The sequence below is a fragment of the Misgurnus anguillicaudatus genome, chromosome 8 (assembly GCF_027580225.2).
Source record: "Misgurnus anguillicaudatus chromosome 8, ASM2758022v2, whole genome shotgun sequence".
Taxonomy (NCBI): domain Eukaryota; kingdom Metazoa; phylum Chordata; class Actinopteri; order Cypriniformes; family Cobitidae; genus Misgurnus; species Misgurnus anguillicaudatus.
The window spans coordinates 11,496,227-11,510,408 of NC_073344.2; the positions used below are offsets into that span (position 1 = coordinate 11,496,227).

Consider the following 14,182-nt stretch of genomic DNA (forward strand, 5'->3'; position numbering starts at 1 on the left):
GACATGTTGCGGTATCATTGTTGGTACGATAGAGAGAAATGGAGAGGTTTGTTGACCGAGGGGATCCGGACAGCAAACATACAGAGCAGCTTGGCCGCCGGCCCGCATCTGTCTCACGCGCTGTGTCTATTGGGCCGCAAGATTTGAGGGATTGGGCACTCTCGAGAGGGCTGAAGCCAGCCTTTATCTCCAGCGGACACAATGTGATAAAAGGTTGTAATTAGCTGTACAGCAAACATTAAAACCTGAGCTGAGGACAGTGAAACCCTGGCCATTTGGAGAATAACAGGCTTGTGTGTGTGTGTTCCATCAGCCCAGTGAGATCACTAAACTAATCCAAAATACAGAGACTTAGCATCCACAAATACCTTAAAATAGTGAGGTGTCTGTAAAGAAACCGGCCTCTGCCCCCATCCACCTCACCCTTTGATATTAGCATTTTAATGCTTTGTGTATCAATCAATAGCACTTCGTATAAGAAACAATCCTTTAGAAAACACCTGCCATCCTGCTCATAATAACTAGCTAAGCTTTTTACTGTACAACATTATTACGTAAAATCTCAAGAACAAAATTTTATTGTGGAAACATGATAAATAGCGATTCTATAGTTAGTAGATCATTACGTAAGCAGTGCAACAGGTTTAATTCCCAAGGAACAAACATTAAATTGACTTTAGATTACATTAAATATCTAATATCTATTTGAAGACACAAATTATAAAATGTATACCTTAAATTTGCTTTGGATAAAAGTCTGCCAACTTCATGAATGTAAATAACAATAAAAGTCACCAGCGGTTTCAGTGTCTACCCTTAGGTCTCTATACTGTATGTTAGGAGCTTTGTTCTTTATTTTGCTTTCTTATGTAGCCCCTTTTTAAAATGGAAATGTTGTCTTTGAAAACAACATCTAAGGTAAAAGATATCATCTAAGTAAGGTTCATGGTAAGGTTATATGTAATTCCAGCCACTGTTTTGCACTTGAATAAGATAATATCTTTGGGTATATACAGTATCATTCCTGGAGGAATATATCTGCATATTTCCTTACATGCTTTTTCTCATCTACACACTGTATGTTGAATTGTAAAAAAGCAAAACTCACAGGGAAAGAAGAACAAAAGATTACACAAAAGTGCATCCCTATACGAAATATCAAAGTTCAAAACTGTAGGTATGCTTATTTGTAAAAAAAAAAAGAAACCTGCTCACAATAGACTTTTGGTCATGTCTGAAATAACTACCCAGTCTCATGTAGATGCGTATAAATAGCACGAAGTGTGAAAATCGTGCAAAACATAAACCAAATTTCACGTATGCGTGCATATGATACGCCAGTCCTTCCCATTCACTTAAATGGTGCAACTTTTTTTGTTGTTTTATTGATTGGTTTCTCTATTTTTTTCTGTTTTTTACACCATTTTTGCTTGGGTTTAGGGTTAGATTTGAGATTTGTTTAAGGTGGTTATTTACTATACCTTTTTTTTGTCTATTTTTAAGTCATGGTCACTTGGAGTTGGGGTTAGAATTGGGGTTTGGATGTCATTTTTATATAACAAAAAGTTGTTCTAACCCTAAACCCAAGTGAAAATGGTAAAAAAAGCAAAAAAAATTGAGAAACCAATCAATAAAACGCCAAAAAAAGATGCGCTGTTTAAGTGAATGGGAAGGATTGGCCTATCATATGCACGTCAAAGTGGAATTTGGCGAATGTATTGCACGATTTTCACACTTCGCACTATTTATATGCAACTTCATGAGACTGTGTTCAAAATAATGTGGTCACTCAGAACTTTGCACATGGCAATAACCATGTCATGCCCTATATTTAAATACTACAAAAAAAAGTTCAACTCATTCTCTTATACGAGAAACAAATTGTCTTGTATTCTTTTTCTCAGGGTATATTTGCTCATTTTTGGTGCACTGAAGTGCTCACTCTCAATAGTTGGCCACTTCTTTGTAAAAAGAAGTAAAAGTGCTATCCTGAAATGAGTAAACGGCTGGAGTGGTACTCTAGCCCATGGAGGGTCCACTAGTGTACATGGCGTCTCATTGCTTTCTCTGAAGGTTTCTTGAGTAAAGGGACACCTCTTTGAAACCAACGTAACAAAAGCTTTTCTCTCTATTGCCTGATCGAAAAGTTGCCCCTTAATGGCACGCTACCACACCACAATAAACTCACATAGAAACATGGCTATTCTGGGCTAAATTAGCATTCGGACAATAGCGGGTCCACGTACATCTCAAGCTTCACACACTTTACAGTCTATCAGCCCAAACCCAAGTAGCACTCGCTTTCCCTAAAGACCCACCTCTTTACATCTCTATGGGGCAACTCATTAGCTAAGTAGAAACTCCTCTTTTCTTATTGCATCTCTGTCTTTTGTGATAATGTCGGCTTTTGTCTCCTTTAAATGATCTTAAACAAGGCCCATTTTCTGGTTAATACATATTTACAACCATGTAAGGTTTTTGTGGGCATCCTGTAGTTTTATGTCGGAGGGTGTCATTCCTTAAGCAATAAAATCATTAACAAGCTGTTGGAGGGGTAATTGTTTAGCCATTTCTAATTTTGTTTCTGCAAAGCTCAAAGAGTCTGTAACATCTGAGCAGACAGATGGCCAGACAACACTTGGGCCAACTTGAACACCCAATTATTTAACTTATAGGCTAAGAGATTTTATGAAAGCAATGACTTGACATTGGTAAGTGAAATGTAATGTTGGATTGCACAAGATTTATTGGAGATGCCCGAGTTACTATTTAGAAAATGTGACTATAAAGAGGATATGTACAGTATGTGGGTGAGATATGTGTGAGCCCAAATCTGTATCAGAAACATTGTACAGCATCCCACCAACATAAGCATATTGGAAAGGATATCACGAGTAACTTTCAGTTCACCAAGGGTCACATCAACATCTAGACACCAGCATTGTTTATGGTCGAATTAAATTGCCTTGTTATCTTCATGTTTCAGTTTCTAGCCCCCCTTACCTTTACAGTAAACTTACGGGTGAGGGGTCATCCACTGAAAGAAAAGGGCATCTGTGGTGATCCGTGAAAAGAGACGAGGAAAGAACAAAAGATGGAATCCCCTTGGTTACAAAGACAAAAGGGACAGACGCAAGGACAGAGAGATCGCCCAATCATCTCCTGTTGACAATGACAAGTTTCTAAGAACAAGCAAGGATGAGCAAGGATCGGTGGGAGATAAGCTCCGGTCCTGTGCGGAGATTTAAGCACGAGCCACTAATTCCACTACACTTAGCACGCAAATCATTTCTTTCTCCCAGCACAGCAACGCTCAGAGTTTCGGTCACAGCTTAAGTCATTAAACAGTGAAAATAAGTGTTGAACAGATGTCAGAAGAAAAAAAACTTGAATGATGGTGGGCCTACATGAAGGGACACAAGCTTCCGAAAATATTACAGATGAGATGAGATGAGAAGCATACACAATAAAGCATATTGGGTTGTTGTAACTCTTGGTTGGGTCAAATATGGACAAATCCAACAGTTGGGTTATAAATAAACCTATGCTGGGTTATTTCAACCCAAAGGGTGGAATGTTTCAACCCATGATTGGATAACAACAACCAGGGTTATTTATAACCTAACAGTTGCGTTTGACCATATTTGATCCAACCATGACTTGAAACAACTTAGTGTTTTTAGAGTGTGAAGTAGTGTATAACCAAGACCAGTTGAATTATTTTTAACCAATCTAAAAAGGGAGTCTAATTTTACAACATTTGTGTAAGATGTTTAAGCTCACTATCAGCACACCCTAATGAGCAAAATGGTAAGGCTTTACCAGCAAGTTGTTAACAAGTCTATACACTATATCCATGTAGCGTAATGATGTTACTTTTGTTGAAAATGTTTTGTTGACATGATTCGGATTTCCTGGGTCTAAATCCACGTATTGGGGCGAGGAGGAAATTCTTTCACACAAAAAGAGACAATATAGTTACCCATGCTGAAAACGATGCCCCTGCTGACTTCTACATGACAGTCAATGTAGCAAGAAGCTAATGCACCAATAGGCTTAGCCAGCAACAAAAGTATCCAACCTCTGAGAGAGTCAGACTGTATTCTTGGGCCTATTAAAGCACCTGCCGTTTGCCCCGGTAGTTCAGGAACTCCTCTTTTCCGACGGACAGCTCAGGGCCTTAGATTAGGCGCCTGCAGCGTAGACATCCTCCATGCTTCCCTTTTTTAAAAACCACCCCACAGGATATCATGTCCTGTATCTACAACCCTATAGCTACAATCAAAAACTAAGAAGATCAGTTCCTCCCCCTATTACCTCACTCTTTGGTATCTTTCGTGGGAGCTTGAAACTTAATCCTTTCTCATAAACTGACCATTAATGATTGAACAAGTGCAGAAAAATATCCTAAATTAAAGATTTAAGGATTTGGATCATCAAATTTCAACAAAACATTTAAATAAAATTGATCAGGAGCACCTAAAACCTAAAAATAGGTATTATAAACAATGGCTTACTGTCCCGTGTTCAAGACAGTGATCGGCCGCTCAGTGGCTTTTGAGTTATATTCCACAGCAAATCAATTGGCCACTGGGGTTCAGAGATAAGGGAGCGCTAGTTTGTGCCGGCCAACGCACATAACACTGCCTCCATCAATCTTTGTCCCCTGATTCTCTCACAAGGCTCTTGTTGCTTGATTCTGCTATCAAACGCTGCTCAACAAACAAAGACACCAGATGCTATCATCAGCATTCTACCAAAGACAGGTCAACTTAGGGCATAGTTCAGATCTTCAATATTAGCTTCAAACAAACACCTGAGCATTACGGTTCTAATGCAAACACTTAAATTGCCATACATAAATTTTAGGGAAAAACAATGAATCTTTTGTGTTATTTATAAAATAATATGAATACTGTGTTCCTGTAGCTCTATTGGTAGCACATTGCAGTATCCTACCCATTCTCACAAAGATGCGTACAAATAACACGCAGTGTGATTATCGTGCAATAGATACGCCAAATTCCGCTTTTGCGTGCATATGATAAGCCAGTCCTTCCCATTCACTTATATGGCGAATCGTTTCGTGTCGTTTTATTTTATTGTTTTCTCATTTGTTTTCTGTTTTTTAAACCATTTTCGCTTGGGTTTAGGGTTAGATTTCAGATTTGTTTAAGCAGCTAATTTAATTTACATGTTTTTGTCTATATTTAAGCCATGGTCGCTTGGAGTTTGGGTTAGATATGGGGTTTGGGTTAAAAAGCGGAATTTGGCATATCTATTGCACGATAATCACACTGCGTGCCATTTGTATGCTTTTTGGTGAGAAAGGGTTGCATTATTAGTGCAAAGGTCATGGCTTTGATCCCTAGGGAACACATATACATATAAAATGTATAGTTTGAATACACTATAAGTCGCTTTGGATAAAAGCATTACGTCAAATGCATAGAATGTCAATGATATTAATGCTATACATAATACACCAAATTAGAGAATTTATTTAAAAGTACATAAAAATGCATAAAAAAAAAACAAAAGCTCACAGATAAAGCATAGCTACATCAACTACAATTGAAGACTTTGGTTCCAAAATGCAATAAATACATTTTGACTAATTTTGGTAAAACAACAGCTGGAATTTTTCCTTTGCCCGAGTGCCTCTAATGTAAATTACAGTATTTGATTTTGCTGGCTTACGTTTCTTCCCTGCCACAGAAAACCACCACAGGTTTATCAATGTCAGGTTGATCACGAAGTACAAAGTAGATGAGGAAAAGTAGGATTCTTTGTTTATTCAAGGCACCGCCATTATTGTTTACAATGCGTAGAATGGTGCGTTGTGATTGGTTAAGGCAATCTTTTTAATATTTTTATGTGTTGTGTAATTTTTAAATCTCCTTCAATTCTTTTCAAAGCTGAGCTTTAGTTAATACTCCAAACATATGAATGCAACATGCATACAAAATGTTTAAAGCATCCACCTTTAATAAAATACTTATATAAAGAGAGATGTCAATTGTTATCACTGTTGGGCACCACAGTATATATAGATGGGTTGCTCGACGACGTCATAACTGCTTGCGCACGCAACCGAGAGGCAGAAAGAAGAGACGTGCCTTGTGTTGTAGGCTAGTAGCGGTGTCTGTAAGTCAAAATGCAAAGGAGTTGTTGCGTGGATAATAGTACCAACAGAGTCAGTGCTGGGTGCCTGATGTTAACATACCAGTAGATGCGACTATTAAGTTACTAGCCTAACATTATAATTCATGTATCAGAGTAACACTGCAAAAATAAAGACAAACAGAAAAACAGATCCAACTAAAATCATGTTTTATTTATATACAAACAATAAAGAACGCTTCAATAATTAAGGTTGTTGCGGTAGCGGACCAGCTAACCAATCAGGCTTTCTGCCTCCTGGATGCGCGCGCACCCTGTAATGTTTGTAAACCGGCAACCCGTCTATATAACTAACAAACTACTGTAAGTTAACAAAAACAATTTTTACTATAACTTAAACTGTTTTGCTACCCTAAAAACAAAACTCTTTCAGGTAGGTTTTGACTATTCCAACTCAAGGCTGTATGATGGACATGAAAATGTTACTGTAAAGTAACCAAAATGATTCTCAGTTATTGTTGTATAGATTCTTAGGAGGAAGAAACCTAAATTATGTGAAAATATATTATACCCAAGCAAGGCGCTGATTGTTAAACAAACAAACCCAACATCACTTCATGAATACTAATCATTGGATTCATTGTTCCCTGAGGTGTTCAGGTGTTGCATTTACATTTCCTCTGTTAACCTCATAGAGGGTGATTGTGATGTCATGGCAGGGGTTCCTCAGGTGGGTTTTGAGGGAAACACCTGCAATGATGACAGTCTCACACACACACACACACACACACACCTCAGGGCTAGAAGGTAGGGGGTGAACTGTATGGTGCCAGATTCCTGTTGGGCTATTCACAAACAGAGTAAGTTGGTAATTATGCTGCCAACCTGTAAAGCTTTTAACAACGCTCAACACTGCAGCTCATGAGTGAGGAGCACAATAGTGTTGAGCATTATCAGAGTGGTCAAATAGGCACAAATGGATTGTCTTTAGTCGACCTACTGTGAGAGAGGATTTGCTTAAATCTGTTGACATCTGTGATTGGGATTTTTGCAGAAAAAAATTACTCACTAAAGCCAAATATCAAAATTACCCCATGATGTACTCACCCTCAAATAATTTGAGATGGATATGTCCATCATCTTTCAGATGAACACAGTTGAAGTTATTTCAGTAAATGTCCTTGCTTTTCAAGCTTATAATGGGAGAAAACAGGGATCAGGGAACAACTTCTGACTTGAGGCCCAAAAAAGTGCATCCACCCTTCACAGAAGTAATCCACACGGCTCCAAGGGGTTATTAAAAGTCTTTTGCGGGTTATCAATGCAATATTGTAAGAAAATATTTTAAACTTCATAAACTATAATAACTAGCTTCCGGTAACAAAGCCAACGAACGCTAAAAATCATGCACAAATCACGTGAGTCCAAGATGGCGTCAAAGCTGGATATTACAGTTTATAAAGTTTAAAATATGGATATTTTTCTTACACAATCGCATCAATTACCAACAGAAGACCTTTATTAACCCATTAGAGACTTCTGTGAAGCATGAATGCACTTTTCTTGGGGTTTAAAGTCAGAAGTTGTTCCCTGATCCCTGTTTTCTACCATTATAAAGCTTGGAAAAGCTGGGGCCATTTACTAAAATAACTCCAAATGTGTTTGTCTGAAAGATGACGGACATATGTATATCGAATTGCATGAGGGTGAGTAAATCATGAGGTGATTTTGATATTTGGCTGGAGTATCCCTTTAACTACTCTAACGTTACACCTATTACTTAAATGTTACTTAAATTTAGTGTAAATTTTAAAATAATTTCCTATTCCTTTACTACATTTTGTTACAAAGCTTCTTCTTAAATCACCTGGAATTTTGCTGATGCGACTACCCAGTGTGAATTAGCACACATGTGCATTCAAATACAAAAGATTTTATCCTTGTGGCCTTCATGGTTAGAAAATCCCTTTAATCAATCACAAAAAATGAAACAGCAATGTGCATCATGGAAACAATAGTTTGATACAAAACCATCTCTATCTGCCAGGCTTTGGTTCGTAGATTGACCAGAGCGATGGTCAGCGTGGCAAATCCACAGCTTTCCATCATTCTGAAAGCTGTGTCCAATCGCATTCATCCAGAGCAGCAGGTAGCCCACATGCCACGGCCACCGCACTGACCATCTCCACCCATTGGCCAAAGCTCCCTGACCAGTTCATGGGTCACTGGCCTGGCCGGACACAAGCGATGCTCATGACAAATGTGAACTGGGTGGCTTGCAAAATGATTAATGACTGGTCAGATTACAGGCTGAACCTCACTACAGCACACCCGCCGGGCATCAACCTCTTAAACAGGCAAGGCCTTTGTCAAGACCCCATTCTCTCGGTTCCCCATTACACAATGTGTTATTGGCAGCCTGCATCATGATGCTCGAATTTTGCATTTCCTGCTCTTCTGTTTTGTGGATGAAAATATGGGAGAAATGTTCTGATGGTTTTTGTGGATTCCCTCGCATGCCTGTGTTAAAAGCTCAAGGCTTTCAATGCAACAAATTGTCTTTGATGTTCGAAAATCACATTTTCATTAGTTAGAGATGTTGTGACCATTTATCCAAATGCTAAATTAAGGAACAGCATCATGTCACTCATTTCTCTGGCAGTAATTCATCCGATGCCAAAACGGCTAAGTGAATCCATGGCATCTAGATACTTTAGAAGTAAAACTTTCCTTGCTCACTAAAAGAAGGCAGGGACATTTTATTGTCCTTTTGTTCATGTTACACGATTATGAACAGATGGACGTCTTTTACATCCGTTTCTTATTCTGGATGTAAATGTCAAAACTACGTGCAAACTACAAAGCAAATCTTTTTTAAATTATCTCACATAAAAACAAATTTCAAAAAATCCATTATTCCATTTGCGGTGCTGTATTGATTCGTTTTAGCTGCGTGCACGCGAAAAAACATTGTTGGCGCCTTTACGTGCTATCTTAGAGACCTATAACAACCCGGTTGTGTTGTAGATTATGTTAAATGAATATTAATAAATTGAAAACGCAGGAACTTAGTGAGTCACAGTATCGAATTGTGCAACCGATTCTAAGCTAAAGGCGCAGCTATGTGTCTTAGCGTGCTGAAAAGCTCCAGCAGCTGCCAGCTCGTGTGGGTGGACTGTTTGTCTGCTATGGACCAGGGAGACGGGGCTGGAAAGCTCCTCACCCTTTCAGCTAATTGGCCGTGGGTTGGCCCTGAAATTTATTGGCATTTGCGTGATAAACTGCCTGCATTGTATCCTTTTCCTATTGTGAATTGCAGGAAATAATGCTCTCCTTACCAGATATGAAGCCTGTTCTGGTCAAAGGACGAGGAAAGGCAGCATGGGTCCTGAGGTGACTGACCCTCACTGTGGGATGGATGTGTCCTCCTTGGCAATATCCCGCTGCTGGAAATTAGTCGTCAACAGGCCTCTCTTTCTGTTGGTGTCAGGCGTGAGCCCCTATTGAGAGATTTGTTGATATGATAACTCGATTAGACATCGGGCTCATTTAAAAGTACGGTAGTTGAGTATGGCAGCAAAACGCAAAGAGCAAATCAGTTACATTCTGTGCCAACACTTAAGGTCAAACCCCAGCCAAGCATTGATTGTCTAGATCAGGAGTTTTCAAACTTTATGATGGCAGGGACCACCACATAAATGAACATTTAGCGAGGGACCCCTTTCCTAAAATATATATGCATTTATCCATATTATACTGTGTTAGATAAATAGCTATGGTGATATTTTATACACATCAAATTGTTTATAAACTTTTTATTAAGAAATTGGCTGCACAGTACACTTTTTCTGTTTTTCATTTAGTCTTTTTTCTTTTGAATTTTTGTAGGGAAACCTTCTGGGGGACCCCTGTGGGTTCAAGGACCCCAGTTTGAAAACCCCTGGTCTAGATCATGGCTTTACATTTAAATGTAAATGGTGTGCAGGTAAACCTAAAAAATGTAAAGTTTTCTAGGAATCTGACAAATCAAATTTGTGTTGGTGGTATTCTGATGCGTGGCAATATAATGCTGCTTAAAAACACCCAGCAATGTGCTGCATAAGAACTGCATAAGATCATCATGTGCTGCAACCCTATATCACGAAATTATGTACCTATAGGCATGTATGGACCAACGTGACAATGTCCTGTTTCGCCGCGTTTGAGCGTGAGCATGTCACGCTTTTCTGTTTGTGTCACTGTCACGTATTGGTTACTCAACTTTTTTGTCCTATTTTCAAACCATTGTCGCTTCGGTTTAGAGGAAATATGATAATGTCGGTCTTGTCTACATCCCCAAATCCTAGAAAGCAAACTGTTGCCTACAATCCGTGTGTTTGTTGTAGTCCAAGATAAGAGATTTATGTTGGAGACGATAACTCGCGTCATCGTTTACTTTGGTATGTACCTTTTGCATATCATCAACATGTACTAATACACACCTACACACCAAAGGAAATGTAAAATCATAATTCGGAGCATTGGTGCTCTTTAAACAATTTACTGAATTATCAAATCTTGCAAGAAAACATATTTCATTTCTAGGTAGATATAAAACAAAGCTGTACTTGGAGATGTTGTTGGCATGCATTAGTGATATGATGGTGGTTTAGGTTTTATAAAAAGCCAATTGGAATGTAGTAATGATCTGAGTTTAAATACAAAGGTTCCAATTGGAAGTTAAAACTAAAACTAATATAAAACTGCCTTTGAAGAATTCTAATTAATTGACTAGTCTTGATCCCAGGTAGTGGAAGAGGTATTACTCAGTAAATCACAGTGGATAGCCTGTTAAGAGTTTAGATCTTCAGAGTAATTTATTTGTGTAAGTGTTGGGAATGAGTTGCATTCACCACTTTTATTCCACGTATTAAAGTGGAGTCTCAAGGTGGATTTATATCAAAAGACTGGATCCCCATAAAACGCACTGGTGCATTTAGATGGTTATTGCAGGGTCAATTGCAATTCACATGGGTATTAATTAAAGAGCAAAAACATCATGTCTGTCTCTTTACCACATCTCTAACTTTCCCATGTATTCAAACCATCATAAATAAGGCAGTCATGCTTCTCACATGACTATGGATTTAGTGTAATGTATAAATATGCAGTCTGATCAATGGGTTGTTGTCATGCTGTAGCTCAAATAGCAGAACACTGCAATAACAGCACAAAGGTCATGAGTTCAACTTCAAGTTGATACATAAAGTATATAATTGCAGATTTATTTTTTATAATTTTAATTAATAATCACAACAATCCTATCTTTTCATGTTGAACAAATTACAGGTTCAGTCTGTACATGCCTACACTGTAATTTTCTGTATTTGCTGTATTTTCTCTTTCTGAGGGTTGCTTCATTTCTTCAAAACTTTCCTCCGACCTGCGCTTTCATTTAGACAATCTGTAACGTCTGTCGTGTTTCTTGCAGCAAACCCAGGGCATTAGGCCACGTTCCAGCTGTCACAACACACGTACATGCTAACCCGACCCCACGGCCTCTAAATGTCCCAACTCGTGCATACGCCAAGGCCCAGCAGCTCCAGACAGGATGTAACACATGTACATCATATTCCAACCACCTTTTCCCACGACCCATGAGTAGGATTACATAAACAGCTGCCTTGTACAAAAGACTCGGTCTCCGTGTACTAATATTTCACACTTGTGTGGCACGCAGGCTGCAGGTGGGGATGATCGGAAGGACACTACAAGACAGTTGGTTTTCCCAAAGTGAGGTATTCAATGAGCTGATTGTTGTGCGGTCTCCCTGGTTCAGGGGATACAGGTCGACTGCCTGACCTAGGTAGGTTTATGTAGCCGGTTCAGCTTGCTCTGGGATTCAAACCCTGTATCAAGCCAGTCAACCACGCTAACAAAGACTGTGGGGGTAACACAGCTCATACCAGCTGGCATCTGTTACACTTATACAATATCACAAAATGTGTTTCTGTAGTTCAGGGAAAGAGCATTGCATAAGCAGCGCAAAAGGTTGTGGGTTCGATCCAAAGGAACAAACATAATGATAAAATGTACACCTGTAATGCACTGTAAGAGCTTTGGATAAAAGCGCAGAATGCATGAATGTAAATACACAAATCAGGGACATTTTAAGCTCTTTTAGAGATGCTTTAGATATTTAAATTAGAGAATTTGCAAGATCTTGGAAACATTGTAATCATAAATAATATTAAAGAGAGTGTTGATAAACATGAAAATCGTTCTTATGCCAACACATAAGACACACTGCTAGTCATTATTGGAAAGAGACTTAAACTGTGTAAACTGTAACTGTAACATTACGTAAATATTTAAAATCGTTTGTGTGCGAAAAATAGTCATCCAACATTAATAGTATGTTTGGAACATCAATATGCAAAAAAGTAGGCTATGTTAGGAATACCTGGATGGTCTACTGCCTCAGTCAAGATTTCTCAGGATGCAGAGAGACACTTATCGCGATGCCGCCAAATTCAAAGATTTAAAAAATGCCCGAAACTGTAAGCCTGGTGATGCTTTTCATGTTATAAGTGATCACAAATGAGACATTAGCGAGAATATAAAACGGTCTCATTCGCCAGGTGGCCGGTGACATCGTTATGAATTGTAGGCACAGCTGGTTTGTTCGACTTCCAGTTCCTGCAGCGCTGCACAGATCGATGGATATGACATCGCGAGAATGAGTCGGAAAGAGTTCTTACAACTCGCTCTCGCGGTACTTTGACGTCATAATCGTCACAACCCGTCTTCGGGAAGTCGAACTTCACCAAAACGTAAACATGATGCGCAAGCATTACAAATTCACGACGGTGCTCTGTGTTTAAAGGATTACAGAGATGAGAATGTGATACTGTACACAGACACGTGAAGAGGATAAGGTAAAATAGGAATGGGTGTGAAAAGAGACTGAAAGGCATAATATTAACCTAGCTAGCATGAATTTACAACGAACATATTTTTACAGCATTTATTCATATTTGTTAATGCAAATACAATTAGTCATTGTCTGCTCTAGTTAATTTATGGGCATAAAACCCTTAACTAAGGTAAATTGAGGTGAAATTTTTTAAAGCAGTTTAAATTTATATTAATAAATAAAAAATAATATAACATATTAATTTTATACATAAAATTCTAAAAATGTAAATATTTCACAAAAGAAATAATATAAACATGGAGCCATAAATCTTAAGTAGTTGTGATCCAAATTTCAATTTAAAATCACAAAAAAAATGAGTTTGAGTCACATGTTTTTGTTGTTTAACCAACCACGAGCCAATAGGTGTCAACGGTTTGCTGCATACTTTTGTCACAAATTAATAAATTACTGTCACTGCATTATTATTACTGCTAAAACTTTTTGAAATATGAAAACTACATTATTTGAGCTTTCCAATAATATATAGTTTGTCAACTTTTTTATAGATTTTTACTAGAATATATTGTTATTAATATATATTAATTAATATGTCTTCCTATGGGGGGTCATGTAATAAAAAAACCTGTCACTACATTATATGGACCCGTATCATTTTTTTAGAAAATGGCTCTCACTATGTCATTCCTTTCCCAAAATGCTGATGATAAATGATAACTACACTCTTAAATCTTAGAATCTCTTACTCTTAGAATTCACATGCAAAACACTGAAGTAAACGTAGGGGTCACACTGGCGGGACAGCGACATTTAGCAGGATATAAATGTTTTGAGGCAAACTCTCTTCATAAATTAATCAGTTACTCTCCCTACATAATTTACTTTATAAAGGGGCTTAGACCTTTCCAATAATATATAGTTTGTCATGGAGTAATAAATAAAAATTTACATAAAAAATATTGAAGTAAACGTAGGTGTCCTGTAATTTGAGAACGTTTAGGTTAATTCTAATTAAGATGTACTTAATTAATATTAAGATTAATATTTGTTGTATAAATATTATTTATTGTCAGTTCAGGTTAATTATTGTAATTAATTAATGTTAACACATAGTACATTATTGCATAGTGTTACTTAAATATG

At 37.9% G+C, this 14,182-nt stretch overlaps 2 long non-coding RNA genes across 5 annotated transcripts in view; one reads left to right on the plus strand and one right to left on the minus strand.

Annotated features, from left to right (window-relative positions):
- Window positions 1-12,815, minus strand: part of LOC129450735 (uncharacterized) — a 55,986-nt gene extending 43,171 nt beyond the window's left edge. For 2 of the 3 annotated variants that reach the window (XR_012370728.1, XR_008646416.2), the window contains exons 1-2: window positions 12,566-12,815; window positions 9,462-9,623 (exon numbers count right to left, since the gene is read on the minus strand). This is a non-coding gene — a long non-coding RNA (uncharacterized lncRNA). The remainder of the gene's footprint in view (window positions 1-9,461; window positions 9,624-12,565) is intronic. The other variant, XR_008646415.2, reaches the window with a different exon arrangement.
- Window positions 12,816-12,906: 91 nt separating this feature from the next.
- Window positions 12,907-14,182, plus strand: part of LOC129450734 (uncharacterized) — a 29,103-nt gene continuing 27,827 nt past the window's right edge. For both annotated transcript variants that reach the window (XR_008646414.2, XR_008646413.2), the window contains exon 1: window positions 12,907-13,040. This is a non-coding gene — a long non-coding RNA (uncharacterized lncRNA). The remainder of the gene's footprint in view (window positions 13,041-14,182) is intronic.